Source organism: Mus musculus, chromosome 1 (assembly GCF_000001635.26).
Source record: "Mus musculus strain C57BL/6J chromosome 1, GRCm38.p6 C57BL/6J".
In the NCBI taxonomy this organism is placed as follows: Eukaryota; Metazoa; Chordata; class Mammalia; order Rodentia; family Muridae; genus Mus; species Mus musculus.
In genome coordinates, this window is record NC_000067.6 from 159,034,095 (window position 1) to 159,043,359 (window position 9,265).

At 40.6% G+C, this 9,265-nt stretch overlaps 1 long non-coding RNA gene across 1 annotated transcript in view; it reads right to left on the reverse strand.

The window, feature by feature from the left end:
* The window catches only part of Gm39687, a 54,091-nt gene extending 45,907 nt beyond the window's left edge, over positions 1–8,184 (reverse strand). The window contains exon 1 of the long non-coding RNA XR_865667.1: positions 8,132–8,184. This is a non-coding gene — a long non-coding RNA (predicted gene, 39687). The remainder of the gene's footprint in view (positions 1–8,131) is intronic.
* Between the last annotated feature and the right edge of the window lie 1,081 nt (positions 8,185–9,265).

Sequence of the window (9,265 nt, forward strand, 5' to 3'; positions counted from 1 at the left end):
AAGCCTCGGCAGTCAATAGCTGTTGTTCTTTTAAAGGACCCAAGTTGCTGACACTATCCAAAGTTTACATCTATCTGCAACTCCAGTTTTATGTGATCCAATACCCTCTCCTGACCGCCACAACCATGCATACACATACACATGCAGGCAGAGCAATCATACACATAGAGTAAGTCCATAAAAAGAAAGAAAGAGAAGTCATGGATAAAGACATTAATTGTTTTGGCTTGTGACAGATACTCATTCTGGAATGAATCTCTGTGGTCAAGGAGAGGTCTCTAAAGCAGCAAACAGTTTCCAAAGGAGGGCAAATCAGGAAGCAAGGGGTGTGTTCAAAAAAAGGGAAGAATGTTATACAGATAGAATATAAAATGCCCCCCTTCTTCACTCAACACATGTGGTTCTCCAAACTCCGAAGGCACACATAGGACTTAAGAATTGTAAAGGATAGGAGAAGTCCATGCTTATAACTCTGCCAGTTCTGAACACATTCTTTTAAGAGACCTAGAGGGTTTGGAGAGATGCTTCAGTGGTTAAGAGTGCTTGCTGAGTAAGCATGAGGACCCGAGTTCAGACCCTAGGACCCACATAACAATCTAGTCATCCCATAAACACCCACAATTCCAGCTTCTGGGGATCTGCTGCCTTCTTATGGCCTCCACACATGTGTGCACACATGTGCATCAATTAACTAACTAAGGCTTTATTTTCAAAGGGATCTAGACAGTTCAACAATATCCAGTTAAAGGAGACAGTACTAGAAGGAATTGAAACCTATCTTTAAAAGAATGACAGCTAAAGACACGGTAGATTCCAAGTATTGAAAAGTCTTTCATGTCAAAGATAGAGCATATTTGTCCTATATTGTCTATTTCTAGAGTACAAATGTAAATAAATGCTTATAGGACTCAGGAAGATAGGGTAAGGGAATGGAGCTAGCCAGATGACAGGAAAACAACACTTTGTACCTAATAGCCAATGGCCGGTGACATTCTTTCACAGGATGTGGAAATCTCTGGGGAATGAAGGGCTGTGGAGAGCTTTAGCTCCCTGCAAAGGAAGTGGGCCCCACCCAGGTCTGGCTAAGAACCGCTCTCTGGGAATCCCAGTGCAGCCTTTCAAGATCCTTCTTGTTCAGTGAGAGCCAGCAAGTCTTATTTTTATGCAAAATTTCTGAGTTTCTTCAATGTTGCCTTATTAGTTTTAAAAAACACCACATGGGCCAAGCAAAATACAACTTTGGAAGGGCTCCCCATAAGGTTCCAGCTTGAAATCTCTGTTCTAGAATAAAACTGAAGCTAGTGGTTCAAGTTCTTGATCATATTTTTTTTTTTGCTGAGTGTGTGTGTGTGTGTGTGTGTGTGTGTGTGTAACTATAACTCTTCAGCTCTTCTCTGAAATTTGCAAAATAAGTTTTAAAATATATATGCTGTAAAAGAGCTTCTGATGCAATAGATGATTCATGAAGAACAGTAAAAACCTAATTGAAATTTTGACAATAATAATGAAAGTGAAACAGTGCATTATTCCTAAGTACAGACATGAACATGTTGATGATGTCTGTGTTGCATGGTCTGCCAATGGAATGAGATATTAGAGGACATAAACACAAATTTCTTTTGGGGATCGGGTAGTTCCTGGCCCTTGTTTTACTGTATTGGAATGAAGAGAGTATAGTTTAGAGGGTTAAACACCCTTGTTCTGGTCTTTGCTCTTATTCACAGATCATGTGAGGAAAGGCACTTCAGCCTTTTGGGCTGGGTTTGAAACTGAACAATAACTAATTAATGATAAATAAAGCATAGGTTTGAACCAAGAGACAGTTTTTGCAGAGTGAATAACAGCAGCTTCTCTTCTTAGTCAGCTGGCCAGGGCTCAAACCCCAGACCCACAGCTTCTGGCTAGAAAGTACCTTCACTTCCCTATAGTTTCATTTACAAAAGAATTAGGAAGCTCAGGGAGGATTAACTGATTTAATAGACAGTGCCTCTGCACCTGGTTAACTGTGTGACAGAGACCTGTTATCGCTTGTCATCTAGAATTCCTTTTCCTAGTAGTTATTCAGTAGACAGCTTCCTCTGTCCAGATAAGGGATCCTTGCAGTCTTTGGCATAGCAATAGCAGGAAGCTGATATCTGTGTAGCTACACAAATTGAAAGCAACTAAACAAGGCCGGTCTCCTTCACCTGCCTAATTAAATGTGTAAACTACAAAGTAAGGAGTCTTTACGGCGAGGCAGCCCATAATCTGAACTTTGCTCTTAACCACGCAGGTAGCTTGGGCACCTCTACTTTAAATTTGCTTCTGTCTAATATTTCTTTATTAGTAGTTGTTGCTAATTTGTGTTTAGGTTGAAGCTTAGTCCCCAAAAGGGAGAGAGAAAGTTACAAATGAGGACGACATGTTATCAGAAGGCCGGTGAGACCTAGCTCGAATGTGAGCACCGTGCCAGTTCTCATATGTCCATAGCCCAGGCCAAAAGCTGCCCTCAGCTATGCATGCACAGCTTCCATTGACGTCAGTAAGAACTGTGCTCATGTAACAGGAGGCAGAAATTTGGCTCTTTGATTTTAATAGAATTAAATGCCAAACGTTTTGCTGATGCAGGTTGCAAATTTAAATCCCCAAAGGGCTAGAGAAAAAAAAAATGCAACAGAATACTGCTCTGTTGGCAATCTCATCAGTTGCAGAGGCCGTGTAATTAAGTGACTACCAAATTTCTCAAGCCTAACTTGGAAGCCTTTAACACTATTGTGCCTGTGTGCTGTGTGTGGCCTCCCATTGCAGAAAGATCTTTAAATGCCATTCCAAGATTTATTCTGGAGCTTCAGATACAATCCTAACACAAAACTCTGATTCCTTGTCAGTTGTAGAGTTCTGTTTCTAGTAAGGACATTCATTCACAAAGATGCTAAAATGAGCTCATGGTGCCAAGGCAACTCCATGACCCAGCTTAGATGATCGGTGTGTTAATGTAATAGAATTGAAGAGGCGTAGCATTCTTACAGTACTTGGCTTCAGTTTCTGTCTAATTTATGCTCAGACATATCCATAGCTTTGTCTTAATATTTGTGTGGTTTCTAAAAATCTAATTTAATTTTGTGCAATGATGTTAACAATTGGGTCTCCCAGACCTGAGCATCTGGTAATAAGATTCAGAATGATGAAGCACAAGCTGATTGGAGTATTGAGTCAGGCCAGTGACAAAAAAAGAAAAATTATTACCCCAGCTGAGATGAAACGGTTCCGTAATCAGCTGTTCAGACTTCTCCTCTCTGCCTTGGGTCTATATTTCTACTGAGGTGTTTGGGGCTTATACAGATGGATGGCTCATCTGGACTCTTACACTGGTAGCCTCCCTGCAGGTGATAATGCCTACTAGAGCCTTGTGAGAGGAGTCATTTCTCACTCATCCTCAAGGAAGAACTGGGTTGTATGACTGGTAAATCTGGGAATAGGAACAAAACCTCTACCTTCTCTGTTCCCCCTCATTCTAGGGATATGGCCCTAACTTCAGAGAATGTGGATTCATCTCTGCTTCTACGTCATAGATTTTACACAAAGGAGGAAAATCTAGAAGTTGGGAAACCTATCTCGATCAGGTTATCAGTGTCCATGGATTCAGTATCCTGAGGGCTTTATAGGCAATACAGCTGATGTCTTGCTATCTGTTTAGCCCAATATTTTAATGAATTGAGGTTGGGCAAGAAGTCATCAGCTTACCTTTGAAATAAGATTTTAAAAGACAACAGCATGAGACTCAGAGAGAGACTAACATCAAATGGGAAGAGTTTAAAAGTGGTTGCCCTTAGAAACTGGATCTGCAGTGCAGTGGGAATAGGACAGAAGGTCCATGTTCTCTCCCTAGCTCAGGTTTTAAGCTTGTTTTGATGGTCACTGAATAGTTCATGATTTCTATATCATACAAATATGATCTGGGATGGTTTCTAAGTAAGATGAAGAATTTTATAAAACCCCTATAATCAGAAGACCCTTCCCATTCACCAGCTGTATCTCAAATGCCTCAGTCATCAAGCTCTCTGACAACTAAAGAGTCAGCATACGTCTACCACTCCTTTGAGGTGATCCTTCTCATTTTTACAGAGGATGTGTGAGGCAAACACATTTATTATAAAGTTAATTCATTTATCAAACATTGTATGTAATAGAAGATTTGTTCTGAGATCTCAACCAAGGAAAGACCAAAGGAAAAGACCAGACATTCAAAGGACTTGCCCTAAGAGAAATGCAACCCAAGCAGCGCCTGTCTGGCAGTAGTGTCAGTTTTTCTTAGGGTGTAATACAGCTACCATGACGTCATACCAAGAGGGAAGAACTATCATCTGAAGCCATCCACTAATTCACTCAATTAATTTGGCAAATATTTGTTGAATGTGTGCTACACAGTAGGCTGTTTGATATAATCTTTAGATAAATGGCTAAGTGAAAAATCAGTCTCTACTTTTAAGGAATTAATAGTTTAGTGGAAGGAAAAATATACAAACTGATATGGGTCATTTAGTATCATCGATGCTATGATCAATACAAGACTCAGATTATAAACAGGGCAATGATCTTGAGGCTTGGCCAACTTTTTGACACTAAAGATATTTTAAATAGTGATATATGTATTTAAACTACAAAGAAATATGACTGATACAATCAGGCCTCAGTAGTGAGAACAGACAGAAGGGCTCATGCATCTAGTAAGAGATCTTCCCCCAAATCTGTTTCTACCAGGGGACCCCTAAAGCTATAGCAACACTGCCAATCTCAGTCATTTACCTACCAAATGTGTCACTAGCCTTTCTGGAGATCCAAGGGGATCAATATGGTAACGTCTCTGATGTATGTTAATTCTGAGTGAAAGCTATTTTCTATAAAGTATTCATAAAGAATATTTGACTCAAGGCTCTGGAGACCACAGCCCTTGGGATGCATCAATATGCATTAGAATCCCATATGTTCCAGAGGAGTGATGTTAATACTGGTGTTGTTATTTGAACTCAAATCTCTTCCTATTGCTGTTCATGAGATCAATTAACGTGGCTAGAGCATGCTGATTTTAATGATAGAGAATAAAAAGGAACAGAATAAAAATATCAGAATATATATCACATAGTTATGGTGAACATTGTTGTGTAAAACTAAGCTTCCATTATATTTGTGAGTATGGATAGTTGTGTTTCTGTGTGAGCACACATCACACAACCATATTTAGTCAGAATCAAATTCCCACCTCAGTGTTTGCTCCAAATCTAAGCCCAATTCACACAGGACTGCCATGAGGAGGATATGGATGATAGAAAGTGGAAGCAAGATAGCCAAGGATGGAGAGCAGTGACTTGAATAAGAACGTCCTCCTTTAGCTCATATATTTGAACGCTTAAGCATCAGGGAGAGTGATATTACTTGAGAATAATTAGGATTAGGGAGTGTGTGTGTGTGTGTGTGTCTGTCTGTCTGTCTGTCTGTCTGTGTGTGTGTGTGTGTGTGTGTCTGTGTGTGTGTGTGTGTCTGTGTGTGTGTGTGTGTGTGTGTGTGTGTGTGTGTGTGTGTGTGTATGTCTGTGTGTGTGTGTGTGTGTGTGTGTGTGTATGTCTGTGTGTGTGTGTGTGTGTGTGTGTGTGTGTGTGTGTGTGTGTGTGTGTGTTTTAGTAGGAATTCTGTCACTGGGAGTTGGCTTTGAGGTTTCAAAAGGCTAAGGCAGTACCAATGTGTCTCACTTCCCGATGCCTGCAGATCCAGACATAGAACTCTCAGCTATGTTCTCACCATAATGACAATGGACCAAATCTCTGAACCTATAATCAAGCCACACTTACATGATTTCTTTATGTAAGAGTTACCATGGTCATGGTGTCTCTTCACAACAAAAGAACACTGACCAAAACAGAGAAGATAGAAGAAATGAACCTTTGGGTTCCCTTTTACTGCCATACTAAACCTCCCCTGATATAAGACAACAAAATACAACAAGCATTGATGAAGTACTTACCATGAACTTTATACCATTCTAGGAGTTTCACATCTCATCTGTGTATAGAGTGGACAGTCTTATCATCCCAAGAGTCCAGGTAGGCAAACAAGCTCAGAGTTAGGTAATGATTCTAAGTCACAACACTATTCAAGAGCTGAGTCAAACTTGAACTCAAATATAATTGTAAAATCACTCCTTTAAAGTCTTCGTCGTAAGCCTGTTTCCATAGGTTCCCATATTTTGATTATGTTTTCTCTATATGTACTTCTGCCAATTTTATAAATTGTATAAACTAATATGTATAGAATTGTGTATGTCTATATCTATTATATATGTAGTATATGTATCGAATTACTGATAGATATAAAATCTCTAGCCTTTATATCCTACACTTTAATAAACATATGATAGGATAAAACTATACATTTTTGTTATCATGAATGTAATTTATGTCTGAATTTCTGCCCTCCTATTCTCTTTAAGGATCAGAAAAGATCTACAAAGGGTATATGTCTATCCACATACAATAACTGGAGGAAGAACTCTAGAGTATGATTCTGAAAAGAATGAATGTAATAATAACATAAGGAATTAATAACTCCAAAGATACTTTTACTGATCATTCATAAAACAGGAGTTATTTTAAAAAGCAGCACCCTCCACGTTTTCTATACACAAGCCTAAATCAACCTATTGCTTCTGTTGAATTGACTCTTTTTTTTCAAAGTGTGTGTGTGTGTGTGTGTGTGTGTGTGTTAGTGCGGTGTGTGTGTTGGTGCTTGGGGTCAGAGGACAACCTCGGATATTGGTCCTTGCTTCCATGTTTGAGGCTGGATCTCTCTATATTTTGCCTCTGGATATACCAGGCTAGCCGGCCAGCATCAGAGACTTCTCTTGCCTCTTCCTTCTACCTCGATGTTGAAGCATGGATTCTAGATGCAACTCTCCTGCACCTGGCTAAATACAAGTTCTGGGGATCCAGACTCAGGTCCCCTGTTTACATGGCATAAGCGTTACACACTGACCCATCTCATCTCCCCAGCTGAAAAAGTAGAATCTTAACCTATGTCAGTTTGGAATAGTGAGCCTGAATATTCTTGCCTCCATATATCATGATGTAGTTCATCTCCACTCTTCTCTCTCTCTCTTTTATTCCTCCCTTGTGTTATATACACCTGTATACCTGACCCCTTTTTGGATCTGAAACTCCTTGGGAGAAGGAATAATGTTTTATTTCCTTGACGATTCAACCCATACCAGGTCCTAGGACCAGCCCTTACACATACTTTCATTCCAAATATGCTAATTAGGACTGAAACAAAGACCTTCTGGGAAAAGGAACCCCTCCTGATTGTCCCACTGGGCCTGGCCACTGAAATACAGAACAGACTCTGCTTATTCTGTGACTACTGGCCCTAGCCTCAGCTACCCGTGGGTTAGTTCTTGCTTGCTTCTTCTTCTTTCTGTGTCCTTTTGACAAATTGGACTTAGAAAAACTAAAAACAGGTAATGAAAATTTGAAATGATAGTAAACCGTTTTCATTTCGAGGATTTCTCATTATTAGATTTCTAACCATTACTCATAATTTTTGCTTTAGACCCTCAAGAGTTTGCTTCTTGGATAGATTCTGGCTACCTGATTAGTGCTGTCAAGGGCAAGGTGAACTGCTGCAGTCAGCAACTTAGCTATCAGCTCTCTCGGTAGTCAGGGTTATGGGGTAGAGAAGCTGCTTGCGGCTGTGTGGATCAGGGAAGCTGTGCGACTGGGGGGCCCTGTGCAGAGCAAGAGTGAGCCCTAGACATGTTGAAACTCCAAAAAGCTCATCCTGAGGCCAGCAGGAGAAGGACTGTTTCCTCCTTGCTATGTCTAATGCATGTAAGCCTTATAACCTTCACCTTCACCACCTCCAAGGTAGTCATGTAGCCTGGTGGCCAAATTACAGGTTAAACTTCCTCTTTCCCTATAAAGACATGTCCAGCAGTACCTGGAATTCCCCCTCATGCAAATGAAGCATTCTTAGCACCTCAGCCCCAGCCAATGATGCACACTCACCCAAAAACCCCCACTGACTCCCCAAGGTTTGTATAGCCCTTGTTAACCCCCAATAAAAGAGAACGGTCTCTAGAGAAGGATATTTTTCCCTCACTCACCGAACAGAGTTCCTGTCTAAACCCACCAGCTAAGCTTCTTTCCTTCCACTCCGTCCAGTGTGCAGCTGTGTCTGGATGCCCCAAGGGCAGAAGAAGCAGACTTGGCCCAGCAGGGCTGGGAGTGGGTGCTGGAGAATTGCAGGCTATCTGTATACTACTAGTGTTGGTCAGAATCCTCCCCAAAGGGAAAGCACTTCAAACTTATCTACATAAATAATCCTCACTAAAATAATATTTATCTTTCAATGATTTTCCTCATGTTTCCCACAATGCATCACCCTGTAATTTCCAAACTTCTTTCCTTTGCTCAATCGCCTCTCAAAACTCTTTCATCCTTTGCCTATAGTCTTCCAAGCCATCTTTGAATTTTATCCTTTCCCTGGAGTTCCAAGAAAATACAATGTCATCAACAATGAAAAGTATACACCTTTCCGAAGAAATCAAAAAATAAATGCTAGATCTCAAAAATGTGGTACGAGGAATGAAGTCCGTTTGGTGGACTTCTTAATTACAGAGAATAAAAGACATGAAGAGAATATTCAAGAAATGTGGGACAATAAGAAATCATGGGCGTAATCAGGATATAAGAATGAGAAGGGAAGAGTGAGGAACAGGATTCACATTTGATCAAATGAGACTGAAAGTGTCTCCAAATTGCCCTCTGATGCCAACCCACAGATACAGGAAGGTCAGAAAACACCACGTAGAATAAAAGGCAGAGAAGCTAAAGTTGCACGAATCATTTACAAACTATAGGAAACCAAAGACGTTTTAAAAACAGCCTGAAAGAAGCTGGGGGAAGAAGTGCTTTCTATATAGAAACTTATATCCAACATTTTCAAAGAAAGTACGTGAGAAGACGGTGGAGTGAAACATTTAAAATATTGAGACCAAAGGGATGGAGTGGGGCCTCTGTGATACCATAACCAGGGGATGGGTCACGGTGGCTTTGAGCATGGCTGCTATCCAATCCCTTACACATTCTGTGTGTAGAACCGATGTAATTGCTGCCAGGTGAAGTGTAGTGTAGGCAAGAGCTCGATTCTGATGCCTCAGCCTGACAGGCTACAAAGGTAGAGAGCTCCTGACAAGTGAGTGCCTTACATTTGGCCCCATTAACTGATGACTGACAGG